The 20761-nt window shown below is 36.0% G+C and overlaps 1 long non-coding RNA gene across 1 annotated transcript in view; it reads left to right on the top strand.

Annotated features, from left to right (window-relative positions):
• LOC107740639 (uncharacterized) overlaps positions 1-19605 on the top strand; it is a 56367-nt gene extending 36762 nt beyond the window's left edge. Inside the window, exons 2-3 of the long non-coding RNA XR_001640101.1 lie at positions 1120-1241; positions 19245-19605. This is a non-coding gene — a long non-coding RNA (uncharacterized LOC107740639). The remainder of the gene's footprint in view (positions 1-1119; positions 1242-19244) is intronic.
• Positions 19606-20761: the final 1156 nt, after the last annotated feature.

Here is a 20761-nt window from a genome sequence, read left to right as displayed (position 1 = left end):
TCTAATGTTAACAAAAGCAAACGTGAAATAAAAATACATATGCGAGCACTCCACATCAAGTTCAGTGCTGCACCAGGTGCGCTACAGAGCAAGTTTACTATGTCAGAAAGGCCAAACATATGGAATGGATTAGAGGTGATGCAAATTTATTATTTTACCAATCATGCACTATGGTAAAAGTTGAGGCCACTGGGATTGTATTGTGCAAGAGGCTGCATGAAAATATAGGTGTGTTCACGCCATATCGTAATTACCACAATTACGATAAACCAACTTGTAAAAAGCATTCACTTCCTCGTAGAACTTGTAATTGCAACTTGTGAACTGGGAGTTTTCTGAAAGCTACGACTTGTACCACCTGACCACCTCAGATTCATTAGGATGTTTAGGCATTGATAGTGCGATAGTTCCGTGTCTGAGTCCAAGGATGCGAACAGCTCCAAGTACAATGCCACATGTTGTCATTTCGAAATTACAGTAGCTAATTACGATATGGCGGGAATGCAGCATAAGTCTTAGTTAATCAAAAATGTGTCCCTGTAATCATAATTTGTGTGAAAAGATATAAAAGCAGTGAATTGTATGAATAGGTACTTTTTTGGAGCTTAGCAAAATTGTAGGAAAAGGTCCTTTTCCTAATAAGCCTATGTAGGTAATACTAATAGTGCTTCTTGCCCTAGCAAACATGGCTAACTGTGCCATCAGATAATTGATGATCTGTTTGCTTTGTGGTGTTTTTATGTCAAGAAGTTGGCAGCTGTTCTACTCTCATATTCCCCCTCCCCCCCCCCACACACACTTTATCATCTTGTCTCTCTAGAGAGAAACTTGTCTCCCATGTGTGCAGAAGTGTAAATGTGCACGTTATGTGTTCGTTAAATTGCATGTGTAGTGTTCCATGTTTTTTAGTGCTATGAAGGTTACACATTGACACCACTCCTTCCTAGGAGCCACTGGCAACATGCCGTTGAAGGTGCCGGTGGGATTTGTGGGGCTATACATAGGCTTTCAGACAAGATGCTAGTTTATTTGGCTCACGACAGGGTCTGGAAAATGACGGACGCTGTTTTTGTTATCATGCTTCTGATATGCTGCTTTTGTTTTCTGCCTCTTATACAGAGCCTATGCGGTTTAAATCTTAAGGAGATGGGACATGGGCTTCTGCCCAAAGGAGAACGTTTCCAACTCTGCCCCTATAGCTGTGACCGGTTTGCCGTGAGGCCCCGTATCCCCCTCTAATGGTGAGTTGACTTTCTCTATCTTTATTGGGAAAAACAGGATGTACAGTGAGGAATCGAGAATAAATCCCACTGCTATTCTTTAGTTAAGTCTTGTAGATTGGTTAACTGATCACTTCCAAGGTTTTACTGCATAAAACAATTGATTGTTATGGATATTTCTGGTAAAGTTTACAATAAACCAGGTAAAATGTCAAGCTGTCAAACTTGACGTTCTTATCTTAACCAGGTGTGAAGTTTCCAGCGACAAATAATTTGTCCATCTACACTGGAAGTGAAAAGGACAGTTGATGTTTAACATACGGTTGATTACGTCATAAAGTAAGATTTTGAAGCAAAATTTCATCCTACCACTTGTCGCAGCTGTGCTGCTTAGGACAAAACCTAAAGAGTGATAATTTTTATTGCTTTTTGCCTCGTTGCGCCAAACCTGGTTAGGATGGTTGCATGCTAAAAGTCCCATTTGACAACCTTTATGCACCAGGCAAACCCAATAGCCTCAGAGAAACTGTTACATATCAAAATTTAGACTTGCAGAAGGTACACTTTTTTTTTTTTTTTTAAATTGAAGTGGAAAAACTTTACTTTGGCTCTGTATGTAATTGCCGCCTCATCATTTAACCAAAACACAGTTGTAATCTGCAGAAGCCATTTAAATTTACATTCTCCTCCGTCCAAAGAATTTGTTCTGCATGCAGCCAACAAATAGTAACAGCTCCTCTGACAGCAGCTCTGGCAAAGACAAAAGCAGCTATCATGATTGCATATGTGTCACAGTTTTACAATCCTCGTATGGTTCCGTAAACTATTAAACAGCGTATGCCATTTGCCAACCTATGTAGCTGTTGTTCAATTTAATTTTTTTTATTTTTTACTTATGTAGACGAGAATATCTTAGAAAATCATGTACTCTAATAGGCAGCTTTTGCCATCATTCAGATTCTTACCATGATCTGAATTGGGGCAAAAGAGAGATTAACTAGATTTTTTTTGCACTTTTTAAAGATCAACATGAAAAGTGTTCTTGAAATGCCTGGGTCAAATTTTTTAGAGAGAGAGAGAGAAAAAATGAAGCCTACTGCAATGCAAAAACACTTTGGTAAGTGTAAACCTAGTTTATTTATTCTTTTTTTCCATGCTTTTTTAGTTTCTTCACTCAGGATTTCACTTCATTTTTGTATCCACTCTAACTTTCGAAGTAACACACAAAGTTGTTATACTTCCTTAACAAAGAGTGTTTTGTACCCTCCCTGACCCCTTAGTTTGCAAAAATGAGGCCTTGTTCTCTGTCCGAGAAGCACGTTGTTGCTGTGTCCGCTCTGGGCCCATCTAATTATCCTAGTGGCTGTCCATCCATGAAATAGGCATTACACTGTGAAACTGAGCCAGTGTAGCTTTCCTCTGAACAATCGTGATAGCTTAGCAACAATGCGGCAGCCTATAATGACCATAACAACAGCAAGGGCACACCAGAGGATTATGGGGGATTATTACCTTTGATCTGCTCCAAAACAGGATGGGCAGAGAGTTGGGGGAGTTATTAGGAACCAGGCAAGTTTATTCTATATGCTCTTTCCTTTTTTTCTAGACATAGCTGTTAAGGGAAGATTGTTGTTTCTTAAACTAAAGGAGGCTGAGAGGATGAAATATAGTGATAAAAGGAAGGGGGAAACAAAAATAACCTCTCCTCAAAGTGTGCAGTCGGGAGCAGAGCGCAGTGGACTCTGTGTTCAATGACCACTAAGTCATGTTTTATTCAATCTTATTTGCTATTTGTGGGCAGCTGCAGTTGCAGCAGAGTTCAAAGCGTGAACTAGTGTGGGTTGTTTCGGGGATGTAAGAAACAGACTAGGCCAGTAATCTTAGCATGAACAGCATTTCTCTGGACATTAAATAATCCACACTTGCCTGTTACGTGTTTAGGGGTGATTAATTGTTCTTGGTTCGAGCTGCAGGGTGTCTCCTCAGAGCAAGGACACAGTTCAAGGGCTCTTTAATGTTGTAAAATCCCAAATGAGCAATTTGAGTCACACAGTCCAAGCACTGGGACCACAATGTCACTCTTACACTTTCTGGGTGAGTCCCTTCAAAACTGCCATGAAATGTCCAGGTATATTTCATGAACAAATCAAGAGCTTGTTCGTTCTATCCTTTGTTCTCTATAGTTATCTATCGTTCATTTTATCATTCTATCAATCCTTCTGCCTATTGTTTGTTCGTTTGTTCTACCATTCGTTTTTTGTCTCTATCTATCTATCTATCTATCTATCTATCTATCTATCTGTCTGTCTGCCGTTTTATCTATCGTTCTATCTATCTATCGTTCTATCTATCTATCGTTCTATCTATCTTATTTTGAGATAAAGTATTTCTAGTATATTTGTTCATATGATTCACTGATTTGTATTAATTTTGTAGCCAGTATCAACAAACATGTATCTGACTAATTAAAACAGTACAGCTAGAAACAGATGCTGTTTTAAAAAATATTGCTGATTAAGTTTGGAATTAACAAATGGTGCATAAGGGACATCCAAAAAGGACATCAGTTGGAACATTTTTCTTGTTTTTAACATCGGCCAACATTTAAATATTGAGTGGCTGAAGTTCTATCCGCTCCTGATGAGTTGTAGATGCAGATATCTATGCCATGTGTTCAGTGTTGAAAAAACCCCAGCATGGACCCTTTGAGATGTCTCATTTTAGAATACCTCATGTTGCTCCTTCTCATGCAAGACAAGCGCCACCTGCGAACTGATCTCAAAGACTTTTTTAAGGCAGGACATCTGTTTCAGCTGTCTGTTGCCACTAATTTATTTTTATTTTTAAGATGAGTCAGTGTGTTATTACATTAATAAAAATGAACTATATTTTGTTTTTTGCTTCAGAGATGATTTAGGCCTGTGTTTTTTTGGACGGGCTGTTTTCCTCGGGCAACGCATCAAGGCCAAATGTTTGGCTATGTTCAAAATGTATATTAGTATGCTGCATGTATTCGATCAGATATGGCAGTGTGGGATACCTTAACCTGTGCATGTGTGTTATGTTGTTTGTTTACTGTCCATACACTGGTATTGACTGTAGTTATTCCATGTGTTTTATGTGTAAAAAAAAGTTGTGTACAATTTGAGGTTTGCATACTGTACACTGCAGAAATGGTAAGAGTAGTATGTAAAGATGGTGATTTGATCAATGTTAAAGAGGACAACTTTATCCAATCATGTTTTTATACGTGATTGGAGCAGTAATAAATAACACCTTTTGCATAATAGTGCTTTCATTCCTAAGATGCAAGACCCTAAAAAAATCCCACACTGTTGCTCTTTAAGGAGGGGAACATTCTCACATCAGTTCTGTTTACCCGGAGTTGCTTTACAAATTCAGTATACCATTGTTGTTGATTTTTAGAGAATTTCTTCTATTTGTCATTCTAGGGATTCAGCCGCTGCTTTATCAGTGATGGTCGATTAGATACAGAGTGTTGAAGCCTCCATCTGTTTACCCAGAAGCACTCAGGCGTTGGAGTGTTGATTAGTCGGGTTATTTGACATGGTTGCGACAGCTGCTGGACAAGGAAGGGCTTTGATCGACAGAACCCCTCCATTTCTCTATGGTCTGATGTTTTATTCTGCTCTCTAGCATGGTATCATTTGTTTAAAAGACTAGGGCCCTTATAGTGTAATAAAGAGATGCCTGTTTCTAGGTGTCTTTATTTCCAGCAGTACTGTAGTCTCATCCTCAGATTGCTCACCCACGGACTGTTCACAGAGCAGCTGATGCTGTTGCACACAAAAACGTGAACTTGTTCCAGTCTAACTGACCGACTTAAACACAGTTTCAAGGATTTGTGGTGTTCACGTTTTTATCAGTCCAGCGTTAAACAGTTGTGTTTTCAAGGTAGTAGACTTATAATGATAAGTTAATAATAATATGAATTATTATTATTATTGTGGTTGTTGTTGTTATATACATCATAATTTGACAAGTAATGACAAAGAAATGTATAAAATATATAATACATATTTATTTTTGAATGTTCATACACTACCATTCAAACACATTTTTAAAAGAAATCTTTTATGCTTATCAAAGCTGCATTTATTTGATTAAAAAGAAGTAAAAAGAAGTAAAATTGTGAAATGTTATTACACTTAAAAAAATCTATCGTTCGATAGTTTTCAATTTTAAATATATTTTATTTTATTTATTTAATATGTAATTCATTCCTATATGGCATAGTTGAATTTTCAGCAGTCATTACTTCAGTCTTCAGTATCACTTGATCCTTCTAATATGCTTATTCTTCTAATCATTCTAATATGCTGATTTACTGCTCAAAGAAAAAATTCTTATTGTTATCAATGTTGAAAATAGTTGCTTAATATTTTTGTGGAAACATGAAACTTATAGAATGTTCAGAAGAACAGGATTTATTTGAAATAGAAACTTTGTTTTTCTAACTTTATGTGTAACTTATGTACAGTGTTGGGCAAGTTACTCTGAAAATGTAATCAAATTACTGATTACTGATTACTCCTTTTAAAAGTAATCACGTTATTGTTCTGATTACTTTATTTCAAAAGTAATTAGTAATTGGTTACATTACTAGTTACGTTACTTTTTTCTCCATGAAATTTATGAAATCCCAGCATTCACGCTCCCGATAAATATGTTATTAAAGCATCAACATTCACAGAACACTGTTATTTTTAACTAAAGCAAGCGGCTGCTGGTGCATGGTTTGGCAGAATGCCAGCAAAGAGCGCTGCATTTATAATCTGTAAAAGACATCTCAGTTCATCGCAATCTCACAAATCACTGTTATAACACCATACATATGTGCATAATGAATCTTTCATAATGTCTACAATTCGTGTGTTATAATGAGAGGATTCGTGAGCACGCAAATTTCAGCACTGCATTGCTCAACGCTGCAAACACGTGTTATAGCCTAAATAGAAACTCTGCATACGCTTGCACCTGTTAATCGTTTATATTTTATATTAGTTCATGTTGCTTTTGTGCAATAGATGAATAACAATTTATTTGTTTTAGATATTTTATGTTTAGATATTTCTATTTTGCGGGAGTCCCGTGAATCATTTTATTCTCCCGCATCCCGCACACACACGAGTGTCTACCCGCCCGCACCAGCACTCGCCCATCTTGTCCCGCGCCGCACTCTGTTGCGTCGGGTCTCGCTGGAGCAGGTCTCTAATCCACTGGCACTTGACTCGACAGTGCGTGAACTACATCCTTTTTACAAACTCTAGATTATAAAACACTGCATTCTGTCAGCAATGTAACGCGGCAGTAACGTATAGAGACTTCGGCTTGTAACTATACTATTACTATTTTGAAAATTATAACACGTTAAATTACTCCGTTACTAAAAAAGTAATCAAATTACAGTAACGCATTAATAAGTGATGCATTACTGCCCAACACTGCTTATGTATAACTTTGTCTTCACGGTCAATTTTATGCATTCTTGCTGAATAAAAGTATCAATTTCCAAAAAGAAAAGCCTTACTGACCCCAAACTTTTGAACGGTAGTGTACATATATTCCCTTGGTGGTGCCTTAAAAACACTCATGCTTTCTACACACTGGCACAGAAGGGAAGGAAGTATGTTCTCATGATTATTGTCTGTAAACCATTCAAACTGCCATGTTGTTTACATTGAGGCAGATTTGTTTGGACCTTCGTCATCGCCACGGAGGAGTTCTGAGTGGGTGCTGTCACCGCAGGGGTCTTAGTCACAATCCACTGCCTTTCTGATTCCCTCGTTGCCATCTTCTGTAAAGTCTCCACTGCATGGTCATGTTAGTGTTGGAAAAACCGATGATTCAAATTTACAAAGGCACGAATTTCAACACATACACACAATCAAAGCTTTTGATGGAATTGGGTTTTTTGGAGTACTTTAAAGTACGTGTTTACATTCTTAGGGTTTGCGAAGTTGAATAGTTGAATTGGACAAGTCTTGTTCTTGATAATTTATGTGTATTGGACCGTTACGGTTTCATTTAAAACTGCTGTGGGAATGAATGATTGCAGCTTTAATCCTGACATTCAGTTAGTCTTCTCTTGTCCGTCATCTGCCCTTGGTCAGGTGACTGCGCCTGTAACATTAAACTCGGCACACACTCTGTCCTCTTTCAGAACCTGCTGTCTTGCTGTGGCTGGCTGGCAGACGGAGCAGAGAGGAGTGTGTGTGTGTGTTGCTCCACAGGGACCGCGCACACCCGCTGCATGGGTTATATTACCTTTCCTAAAATACCACGAGTGCCAGGCGTGCCCAGGGCACGTGGAGGACATTTGAGTGACAGTGTCAAACCTGGGTAACAACATAGATGATGTTCGTGCTAATGGGTTAATGTGAGGCACCATATGATAACCACATGAATCAGCATGGTTTAGTGATTTATCACAACTGTTTCTCAGGAGGAATTCAACCTTTGACCTTGATTTAGCTATTTTGTTACAGGAAGGTAGATTTTAAGGCTCTAGGGTGTAGTGTGTTTAAATTAAAAACTCCTGAAGTATCTCACAGCCAGATGGATACAACAATATTTAAAAGACTTATTTGTTTGTTTTGTCTTTTGTTAGGTTTGTTTGTTTTGTTTTGTTTTGTTGTTTGTGTTTGTTTGGTACCATTTGGTTTGATTGTTTTGTTTTTGTTTTTCATTAGGTTTTGTTTGGTTTCATTTTGTTTGTCTGCTTGTTTTGTGCCGTTTTATGTTTTTTGTTTTGTTTAGTGCTGTTTGGGTTTTGTTTGTTTTGTTGTGGCTTGGGTTTGGTTTGGTATTTTTGTCTTGCTTTGGTGTTTTTTGGATACCTTTTCTGTTTTATTTGATAAAAAAAATAACCCTTTGTTCTTAAACATTTTTAATTATCGTACACTGTTTCTCATAGCTGTTTTCAAAGAATGGCCACTCTTAAGTTAGTATGGCAATCTGACCTTTGACCTTGACCTGAACTTTAACATTACTAATGGGACTTTCAGTGTATTCACGCACCTGCAATTATCATTACAGGGATAGTTTAGTAAGATTTATGTAACATCTAGGCCCCTTTTATCTCTCTCTCTCTCTTTCAAACTCTCTCTTACACACACACACACACACACACACACACACATGTTGGGTTCATTCCATAGGCGCAATTGTTTTTATACTGTACAAACAGTATTTTCTATTGCCCTACACCAACCCTACACCTAAACAGAAAAATGTCCCCACAAGGACAAGGGTTTCGGATATTGCCATCTTTGTGGGGACATTTTGTCCCCATAACGTAGGGTTTACCAGGACCACACACACACAAACACACACACATTTACACGTTTACTTAGCTATCTAGATCTATATTTAATTTATTATAAACTATAATAGCACATAAACTTGTGCCTATAAGAGAACTTCTGGGGACAATTTCCACCCCGAAATATAGCTGAACAAACCTTAAAACATGCACACACAGGTTAAACACACATTAAGCAGAACAGATTTGGCAGGATCTCATAAATAGGGGACATAAGTCAAATGTTTTCCTCTTGTGGTCTACTGTTTTTATTCGGGGTGCATATTTGTGGTAAAGTGGTATTTTAATCTCTTTTAATATGTCGCTAATTGCCTGCTAATAGCTACTAATTGGCCACATTTCTGAATAGTGACCTCCAATAAAACACCCTCCAAAGACTGTTATGAAAGGTTCTGTAGTGCATTTAGATGGAAAATTGCCTTCAAATAGTTTTAGCTTCACCTAAGGGGATCGTTTTTATCTTGTTCAGATACAATAAAGTTTTCAATTGGCTTTTTAAAGAATTAGTTACTCCCTAATCCCCCAAATTATTAAATATACTTCAAGGTAGCACTTAAAACACATCAGAGCCTTGTGGTAAGTTTTAAAAGGGGCTAGTTTTTGATGTTAATTATCCGGCTGTCTCACACATCTGCGTTTGCTCTGTATGTGGAACTCGGCAGCGATTGCCATGGTGACTCTAGGGTGTGAGTTCTGTCGCAGCTGTCTCTACTACGCTTGTTATTCCCTGTTTCTTTGAAACAGAAGTTTTGCCTTAATGAGGGAATGGTTAGACACCTCATAACGTGTATGGTGTGTCTCGCTGCTTAGGTTGACCTTTAACCGGGCTAATGAGCCTGTTTTTCATATTGTGAGTAAAACGTTTAGTATAAGCTCTGTGGGCCTGCCTGAGCTCCCACAGTGTAATGTTCTTTCCCAGTAAAAGAGGGAAGACTTTTGATGATGCTCTATTAGTCTACGACTAGGCCTACATTACCAAGCTATGTTAACTAAATGTATTTCTGAGTGAAATGGGATATTGGTGTAACTTAGTTTTGTTCATTGGAAATTAATTTGATTTTGATAGCTGATCTGTAAATGGTTGGAGGCCTTAAGAGCTTGGTGATGTGAACAAGTTGTTCATGGGGCAGAGCAAATTATTATATTTTTTTTATGAAGAATTATTAAGATAAACAGATTTTTTTTTCTTTTAAGTCATTTGGATTTTGTGTTGACTTTAAGCTGCCTTTTCCCCTTAAGCAAGATGGATAACACCTTTTTAATAAGGCGAGGACATTTTATACAGAAAGGAAAAAGGTATATTCTGCAGCTTTGCTACACGAGTCAATTGCCGTAGGTTTGACTAGTAGCTTTACATATATTTTAAGCTCTTTCATACTTTAATTCATAGTAAATCTTTAAATAACTTGGGTAAGATTATTCCAGCTTTGATGTCCACTAACATGTCTCTTGATCCCTGGAACTAAGTTCTGCATTGCATTTATTATGCATGTTATTTAGTTATTTTTATCTTCAAATGCAGCGTGTTACAGAACCATTTCCTTGAATCTGAGTCAATGATGTGCTGCTGATTTTTAAAATTCTGAATCTTTTGAAAATACATAAAAAATGCAAATAATGACTTGAATACATTTAGTTTCCGAATTAAAAATACATAGTTTTTTTTTCTTTGTGAGGCTTAATGTCAAAAATATCTAGGTAAATGTGGTATAGTTTTTACATTTATTTATTTGTTTATTTATTTATTTGTTTGTTTGTTTATTTATTTATTCCAAATCAAAGTTGGAAAGTCACTGGAAGCCATTTTATTGCCATGACATTGTAAACAAGTTTTTATTTATTTATTTCATTTTTTATTTTTATTTTCATTTTTTTGTATAGTTTTTTATTGTATTTCTATAGTTTTTTTTATTTTTTATTAAATTCTTATATAAAAATAAGAAGGACATTTTTTATGAAAAGGCTTGATTAGTTCAGGTCAAATTGAGAAACCCTCATGATATTCAATGATTCAGAAATCCTATCGATATTTCTGAGGTTTTATGTAAAAGTTCTTGTAATCTTGATTTGAAAAGCAAATTACTGGCCAGGTCAGAAGGCTAGAGAGTCAGTGTTGTGTTGATGCGGTTTTCTCTGCACAGATGCAGTGGACTCATTGCATGTGTGTAATGTAGTTGTTTTTAGAGGAATCGTTCCAGTGTTCATCTCTGTAGCAACAGTGGATGTTTAGTTTCCCATAATGCTGCAGCAGTTCATAAACAATGAGAGGTGAAACTCAGTTTTCAATCCCAGGCTTTATTTATCTGAATAGCTTCTTTGCTTTAGCTTGGTTTCATGTTCTCATTTTCTCTGCAGCTTGTTTTTTTTAAAACTCAAGCACATTTTGTTATCTGTCGTGCCACTCTGATAATAAATTAAATCATCATCATCTACTTATCTTCATTGTCTCATATACAACACTCTCACACACATACAGTATAAACATAAACATGTACAGGTTTACAGCACTTTCACCTCAGTTTCACAGCCATTGGCTGGTCATTTAAGACCCTTCCTGCACGTCCAGCTCCTGTGTGTGTGTGTGTAAAAGTCAGCCAGCACCACAGGGGATTTGTTGTCTAGTCTGATTGATTGACAGTTCATGCCACCAAGAGGCCTCATGGGAGTGTACGGCCACAGGGGGAATTTGTTTAACCCTGGGATTACACACGTTCAGGCCATAAAGGACCTCATATATATTCATTAAGCCGACACCCCTGTCACTTTGACATGGATTTGTGTTATTGCATCAGTCTCTGAGAAATGTTTCAATCATAATGGGCCGCTCTCTCTGGGCAGTAAATAGATGCAAAACACAAGAAGATCATTTGAACAGCATTTCTGCACTATAAGGGTGAGTGAGTGATGAATACAAATGGTTTTTGACATGATATGTCTATATGTATATATTTATATACGCTATTTTGGACATGTTTTCTCTGTTCACTCATGAATAAATATTCAGTCATGTTAAAATATACTGTATGTTTAATGACCTTATGTATTGTAGTCCATGAAAAATATAGGTTTGCTCTGGTTCAGTTGTATATTGTAAATGGCCAGGTTTTGCTCGGGCAGGAAGAACAGGGTGTCAAAAGGTCAGCTTATTCAGGAAAGGACACTTTTTCTGGGCTCCAGGTTTATCAGCTCTTATAAAATGCCAGTTTGAAAGATCCGATGATTCTGGATACTTGGCTACATTGTATGAATAGTAATATAGTGTGACATTAAATCATATTGCATTTCACACCATAGGGCAAATCCTTCATGGCATGCTGTGCAGATTATATTTAAGATAAATCACTATACACAAGATAGTATTTTCATTGACTTGTGAATTTATAGTCGGTAATCAGATTTTTTTGTTGTTGTTGTTGTTGTTTTTTAGGTTTTTAGTTAACACCAGCACTGTTTTTCTGTGTTGCATTTTCCCATGGAAATTTCTTCCATCTCCAGTCATACTTAATTCAGTTGTGTTTTTTTTCCTGCATGAGACATATATTAAAAAGAAAAATTTATGTAATCTTCAGAGTGTTATACAGCTTTATTTTTACATTACAACATAATGCCAAAGTGTAATTGTATATGATTGTGTTTTGTGTTGTTGTAAACAAACTCTATTCTGTATATTTAATCAGGGATGTGATTTTAATGCAATACCTTTCAAAAAGTTTGGGGGTTGGTAAGCTTTTTTTTTTTAATTATTTTATTTTTTTAATTTTTTGAAAGTCTCTCATTCTCACCATTATTTGATTAAAAATGCAGTAAAAGCAGTAGTATTTTGAAACATTAATACCAATTAATATATTTTTTACATTTGTTCCTGTGATTTCAAAGCTGAATTTCCAGCATCATTACTCCAGTCTTCAGTGTCACATGATCCTTCAGAAATCATTCTAATATGCTGATTTGGTGTTCAAGAAACACTTATTATTATTATTATCAATGTTGAAAACAGCTGTGCTGCTTCATATTTTTGTAGAAACTGATACAGTGTTACATTTAATGCATTCTTGCTGAATAAAAGTATTAATTTATTTTAAAAAATCTTACTCCGATCTAGACTTGTTTTTAACTTTAATGTGCTATTTGTATTTAATTTGACCCGTGACTAAATGATGTACATTTTAGGTTACCTGAGTTTTTTTTTTTTTTTTTTTTTTTTTAACAGCTGATGAATTGTCATGTTTTCCATGTGTTTTTTTTTTCTCTGGCTTTTGTTGTGATTCAGCTCTTTGGGGTTTTGGGCTCAGTTTCAGACACTCCAGATGTCTTAGTGTGGCCACCTGATAGCTGACCTGGGGTCAGATAGCCAGATGCACTGAACCCGCCGCCCTTTTCCTAAAAAACCTGCTGAGGTAAATAAAGAGGACAAGTGGTGGCTCGCCCTGTCGCCCTGGAAACACTAATCATGTCTTCCAGCTTGATTGTGACTTGTGTCTTGGACTGTAGACAGGGAGCATCGATCTGGCGTTCTGATTGGAGAATCACTTATGGTCTGCTGATCTGCTTTGTTTTCTAATTCTGATTCAGTACAGCAGTATTTCCATATTCTATTCAACTGCTGCAAACGCTTCGATTTACATTACTTCATGAGCAAAGTGGCCACACACGTTTTAATCTGGAAGTATTTTTGCATACATTTGCTATAAAGGATATCAAAAAAGTACACTTATCATATTTTATGAGGCAATGAACCATGCAGTTCATGAATCTGTGCAAATTAAGCAGTTGAATAAAAAATGATAGTACAATGTTCGCTGTATTCCAGATTACTTATATTATATAAGTAATCTGAACGAAACTCCTATCTATTTGTGAAAATTATAATAATAAGAACTCCGATAAACCGTATATTGCCGTATAAGTGTTTATTAGTCACGTTGAATCAATGAAAGCAGTTGAATCTTCTGTTTATTCAGCTGCAGCGATAGGCATTTTCTGGGTTTCTTCTGCGAGGCGTATTTGGAGTTTCAGCGCGAGAGCGCCCTCTGGCCTTTGGATGGAGATTTACTGCTGATCACAGAACCGTGCTTCACTGAAAGATACGCATGACAATAGCAGCTTCTGTCGAATCGCGATCTCGATTCCATTTCGATTTATCGTGCAGCCCTACTATTTGACATAATTTTGATCCTGCTTTTTGTGATAGGTAAACAAGAGACTTCAATAAAAATGACAAATCACAACATTTTAAATGTTATGCCATTTCAATTCAGATGTTTAGTGTTTTTGTTGTTTGGTTCGATACAGCCAGCCAATAATAATATGCTACTATTACTTTCCTACTCTATACATTTCCTATTTATGGCCTTGTTGGAAAACAAATGCTTAAAGGAATGAAACCTCAACATAGCTTGAGACTAGATTCCACCCCTAAGGTTTCACTCATCTTATTCATTTACGAAACGTGATCAAGATGGCATGAACAATCATAAATCATGCATTCAGCTGTGATGATGTTGATGATGTATTTGGCCCTGACTGTACTTTTTCTGCCAGCTCTTAACAATAACATTCATCTTGATGTAACTCTATCCTCTGTTGTGTTTACGTAGCGTAGCACATTCTTGAATCGTTGCATCGACACGCATCTCCTGTAGGTCCGTTCCCCGTCGTGCATTATCTCGACGGCTTTACCAGACCGAAATGAACAGTCTGAGTTCATGCGGTATCTTCTGCCTGTCTTCTTTCAAACCCCCACTGGTGCTCCTCGGAGCCAAACGTTCATTGTTTAGTACTAAAGAGGCACGCCGATGTTATTGATGGCCGTTCTAAGTAGCACAAGGAGGAGGAGGATTGCTTGGAAACAGAATCTAGGTCAGTCTGGCCAGCGTGATTCATTGATTCTGATGTGTGTCCATTCGCTGGTTTCTCCCTCTGTATCTCTGTATTGTTAATTGCTGGGTGACTGATCGCCCTAAATCTTGCTGTGGCCGTCTGCCCGAACGGGTTTTTGCTTGGAACACCTGCCCTCAGGCTTGCTTTTAAGCGAGCGGAGGCCTCAGCCTTTTACCAGTGCATTGTGGGAAGGATGGCTGGAGGAAAAAACACAATTGGAACTGGAAGTGGACAAACAATGAACCCATAAGAATGTTACTGAACTAGAACCAGGTCACTGTTTTGATTCAATATACACTACTGGACAAAAGTTCGGAATAATAAAGTTTTTTTCTTATGTTCACCAAAGCTGTCTATTTGATCAAATATACTGTAATCAAACATTATGAAATGTTATTACAGTCTAAAATAACTAAGGCCCGGTTTCATAGACAGGGCTTAGTCTAAGCCAGGATTAGGCCATAGTTCAATTAGGACATTTAAGTAATTTTTTATAAATGTGCCTTAGAAAAAACATTACTTGCGTGCATCTTGAGACAAAACAAGCACTGATATATTTTAAGATCAGTCAGTGCAAGTTTCTTTCATTTGAAACAGCTCAGACTTACATTTTAGTCTAGGACTAGGCTTAAGCCTTGTCTGTGAAACCGGGGGTATAATTATTTTAAAATCTGCATTTAAACGTTACAAAAGATTTCTATTTCAAATAAATGCTGTTCATTGAACTTTATATTCATCAAAGAATCTTGAGAATCTTGAACATGTAGCAAGGTTTCCACCAAGATGTTAAGCAGCAAAACTCTTTTCAAAATTGATAATAATAACTGTTCATTATTTAGCACCAATAATAATTGATAATAACTGAGCTTCAAATCAGCATTTTAGAATGATTTCTGAAGGATCATGTGACACTGAAGACTAAAGATGCTGAAAATTCAGCTTCGCATCACAGAAATAAATTACATTTTAACTTATATTAAAGTAGAAAACCGTTATTTTAAGTTGTTTATTTTTTTCATATTATTACTGTTTTTACTGTATTTTTGATCACATAAACACCCATAAGAGCCTTCTTTCAAAAACAAAAGTCATTATTCCTAACTTTTGAACTTTTTTGACCATCTCTTATGATAGTGCACACTAACAATAAAAGACCTGATGGAAATGGTTCACATCTGCAATATCTTTTAGCCACAAAAATGAAGCTTAATCGGTTAATCAGAAATTTGGGATTTCAGATCTGTGTCTTTTTCTGTGCATCTAAATCTGAAGCTTTATTAGGGAAATGAATGAGTGCACAGACTCCTGACCGAAGGAGGAAATCCGGCTGTTGTGTGTCCGATCCAGCGCTCGCCCCCACCTCCAAAGCGGCAGCTGCACTCTGAGATCTCTCAGAAAGACGTAAAGGATGTCCGGGTGAGCTTTTTGATGTCCTGCCAGCTGCGTACATTCACTACTAGCAGTTTGGACAGTGTTGGAGATGTTTACCCTTATAAGCTGATGTTTTTCTGGTCCGTTTTATTAATGCTTCGATAATCATAAAATAATAGGTTTGAGTTGGTCTTGCAACAATGTTTGAGAATCCTTGTGCTTTAATCCATCATAAAGATAAGAGTAAGCCTTCACTTTCTTCCATTTCTGGGAGAAGAAAAATGCCTGATCAAAACTCAAAACCTTGTTTAGTGTTTGTCTGAAAAGAGGACAGGGAGCAACCTTATTTTGATTCTCAAGTGTACAAAAAGCAGCATGCGATACTGCCATGTTTTAAATGATTTGATCAGCAAACAGCAAAGTCATAGAGATCACATCTCTGTGTTGCACTTCAGTTGTGCTGTATCATGCAAATATTAGCATTACTACTAGCCTAGAAGCAGAACAATAGAAACATCAAGAGTTAAAACATTGTACTGGGTTAAAACATTTATTTGCTTGTTTGTTTTATCTGTTGATTTATATTTGATTTGTTTTTGTTTAGTTGTTTTGTTATTCTGTTTGGATCAAAATCCTCAATACATTTTTGCCTCCGTTTTGTTTTGTTCAATTCTGTTGTTTGTTTTTGTTTGGCATTGTTCAATTCTCTTTGGTTCATCATCCTCATGAGTCATTCTTGGCTGTTTTTTGATCAGTTCTGTTGTTTTGTTTTAAATTTGGTTTTGTTTTGTTCAATTCTGTTTGGTTCATCATCATCATCATGAGACACTCTTGGCGCTGTTTTTTTGTTCAATTCTGTTGTTTTGTTTTTTGTTTTGTTTGTTTCATCCTCCAAGACATTTTTGTCTCTGTTTTTTCTTTTGTTTTGTTCAATTCTATTGTTGATATTTTTGTTTTGTTCAATTCTGTTTGGTCCATTAAGACACTTTTGCATCTGTTTTTTATTTTTTTTTAATTCTTTTGGATCAGCATATTCATAAGACATTTTTGGCTCTTTGTTTTTTGTTGTTCAATTCTGTTTTGATCAACATCCTCATAAGACATTTTTGTCTCTGTTTTAGCAGCTGCACATATATGGATTCGGTATGACATTAAACAACACAATATACTATACAAATACTATGTAAATACTATTTTGTATTCTATTTCTCCATTAGTTTTTGCAAATGAGGACGTTTTTGGTTTGTAGTTCACTTTGAGCATCCATTCTGAGCAGACACTGGATTGTGGTTACAGTTCCAATGATAATTTAAGCATCAGTGTTTCTTAAAATAGATGTAAAGATATTTCGTTTCAGCAGTGCATCAGTGTCTCTTTATCCCGTGAGTCTGTTGATTTCTGTCCGTCTCTGGATTATTCATGAGAAATCGAATGCAGCACCTGACCAGGTTATTTTTTGCCCGTCGTCCTGAAATCGAACCCCAAGGAAACAGCATAATTTTTTTTGTGGGTGTGTGATCACGAGGAAGCCAGAGAGATGTTTTAACCTCTAAAACTGCTTACCACACAGAACAGCTTCTCCTTGCTTTCCTTCATATAATCCCAGGATTCAAAATGTCCTTGCATTGTGACACGCATTGCTCGTAATTTAGCACATTTCCCATATTTCTTATTACAGTAATGCAAAAATTATTGTAATTGTTGTGTGTGTAAAATATATTTATGTACTTATTAGTTTTATTCATTTTGTTTTACTGCCTTATGCTAGTTTTTATTAAATAACCATTGTATTACAGTTATTTTTTACTAATGAGAATCATCTTCGAGAATCATGAGAATTACAAAAAAGTCAAGACACATTAAGAAATTAGTAATTTGAAATAATGGAGAAAATGATGATTAAATGCCAAGAAAATAATGTCACAATTCCAAAAATCTTATTGGTTGTACAGTAAGATTCAGGTTCTTTATACTAAATTTTTTTTCTTTTTTCTTTGATTTGGAATGAAATATGAATCTTTACAGGTTTTTGTGAGATTCAAGGGTAGAACAAGAAACCATCCATGAAATCACCCCTGGGTGCTTTATAATAATATGAGAGTATGAATTTTATAATGTCAAATGGCAAGATAGTGGAAGAACAGAAAGGTATGGCAATGAGACGCAAGCTATCATATAACAAGACTCGTCAGCGGTCAATTGGTCTCCGAGGACAGGTGTAAGCGTGCTTCTTAAGAGACCTTAGCACAAAAGAGCTTCTCAATGTCACATATGAATGCATGTGAAGGCAGTAATAGTATATGATGTGGAGGAGCTAATGGCCCGTCTCATTCTGGTTTCTAGTCCGTCTATTCATCGTGACCGAGCCCCTCAAACGCTCTCAGTCTTACCCCCGCCATTTTCCACCAGCATGATGATTCTGCTGTTGCTATGCAACGTTCTGCTGTCGCTTAGTGAAGCATTAATTAGAGTGTTACATTTGAATACCATCGTTATCGCCTCTCAGAATTGCCACGGCTGGCATATTTGCACTCAACTTTAAGATTCCACCACAGTGACTGGAAAAAACACATATTCCATCCTGTCCACCATTACTGCAGGCATTTGGACTATATACATGGGTAGAAAATAATGTCAAGAAGCCTTTTAGTTTACATAATCTTCACAGAATTAGCAAAATAACAAAAAATAATGGGTCATTTTATCACATTTCACATTGATCACATTTTATGTATATGTATGTACAGGTGCATCTCAATAAATTAGAATGTCGTGGAAAAGTTCATGAGCCAAAATCATCACAATTAAAAGAACCAAAGACTTAAACTACTTCAGTCTGTGTGCATTGAATTTATTTAATACACGAGTTTCACAATTTGAGTTGAATTACTGAAATAAATGAACTTTTCCACGACATTCTAATTTATTGAGATGCACCTGTATGTATGTGTTTATTTACTTATTTACTTAACTATTTATGTATGTACTGGGGAATTTATATGATTTGATTTCTCTCTATATCAGCATCATCATCATCATTATCATTAATTAATGAGTTTATATATTTGTTTTTTTTTTATTTATTCTATTTTGTACTGGCTAATTATTTCTAAGATTTTAATTATTTCTTTCTTTCATGCTTGGCAATTTATATGATTTGATTTCTAATATGTTTTTAAGTCTGTTTTTATCATCTTCATCATCATTATCAACATAAATTAATGAACTTATGTATTGATTTTTAGTATTTTATTTTGTACGGCACAATGTTTGTTTATTTATTTTTAAATCCATAAAATACTGATTCTGCAGTTGCTGTGTAAAACATCAGGTGGTACAGTGTTCCTCAGATTGACCCTGCATGGCATCACCTCTCAAAAGCAGCACACGGCCAGCTCGGTGATTTTCCCCTGATTTGTATTCTAAAGATGATGCCAGGATCCATAATTTTCCTGACAGCTAGAGTGGGAAGTGGGCCGTGTTCCCTCACTGCAGCTGAGAGAGTGTGGACTGGAGCGCTGCCACATGTGGGATGGGATTTCAGGAGCACTAACCCGACTGGGACTGCAGGAGCAGAATGAGCCAGTCCTGCCCAATTCCATTACAGCCTCCCCTCGTCCTGCCTCATGCATCTCCACTCCATCCTGTCACCTGATGTGAGCACTGTATGGCTGGCTGGCTGATCAGAGAATGTTTTACCCTTCTGTGAATAGACTAACATCTTCATAGTTCATATGACATTAAAAAAGCCTGGATTGGAATATACTCATCCAAAATCAGCTGTCAGACTCTTTTGGCTGGTTAATTGTGGCTAAGGGTTGATGCATTTTAACTTTTTCGTGCTATTCCCATGACAGTGATCTTTCGCTCAGCATCTCCCAAACTAAACACAGGAAGCTGAGTCACAGCAATGCCATACATTTCTCTTCCTTTCAGCGGCAACAGTGGCACAATTTATAACTGCTGCCACTCTCAAGTCTGAAAGAGAGAGAAAGTTCAGTGTTGTGTCATTAGTCATTATGTAAATAAAGTTTTAGGTAGTAATTTATAAGCAGGTCTACAGTAGTGAAGGTAGTACATTTTCTTGCGTAATTAACTAAATTAAACAGTAGCTTTCTTTCATTGCTTTTAAATGACTCATATGCAGGATCCAAAAATACATTCTTGGTCCACTTACCAAAGGTGGGTGAATTGAGAGAATATAAGGCCCATAAATATCTATACCAGCAATGAAACTAATATATAGGGAGAACAATATGTAATGTTTTATGTATAATTTATATATAATTTATAGCATATCTGTTATTTTATTTTATTTTACTTTATTTTAAATCTTATCTTATTTTATTTTACATTTTATTTTTTATTTTATTTTATTTGTTTTATTTTAACAAACATATATACACTACTTTTACACTTGTTTGGGGCTGGTAAGATTAAGAAATTTTTTTTTTTTAATTAAGTCTCGTCAAAAAACTAAATCAAAATATCTGTTTTTTTTTTTCAGTTTTATATATTTATTCCTGTGATGCAAAGCTGAATTGTTTCCATCATTAGTCCAGTCTTCAGTGTCACATGATCCTTCAGAAATCATTCTGATATGCTGATTTGGTGTTCAAGATATATTTTTTATCATTTCTTATCTTATTTTTTATTATCAATGTTGAAAACAGTTGTGCTGATTAATATTTTTGTGAACCATGATACATTTTTATTATTTATTTTTTTGTGACATTATAAATGTTTATACTGTCACTTGATTATTTTAATGTGTTGGATTTAGTGTATTCTTCCTTCCTTCCTATATACAGGTATATATCTTTTTTTTTTAATAATCTTACTGACCCCAAACTTTTGAACAGTAATATACAGCATATGCATTTAGTCACATGGCTTCTTTTAGCTGTTTGCTTCCAGTCGGACCAACAGGCTTTATAGTGCAAGC

The sequence above is a fragment of the Sinocyclocheilus rhinocerous genome, unplaced genomic scaffold (genome assembly GCF_001515625.1).
Source record: "Sinocyclocheilus rhinocerous isolate Xijiao unplaced genomic scaffold, SAMN03320098_v1.1 scaffold705, whole genome shotgun sequence".
NCBI lineage: Eukaryota > Metazoa > Chordata > Actinopteri > Cypriniformes > Cyprinidae > Sinocyclocheilus > Sinocyclocheilus rhinocerous.
This window is presented reverse-complemented; position numbering and strand designations above follow the sequence as displayed.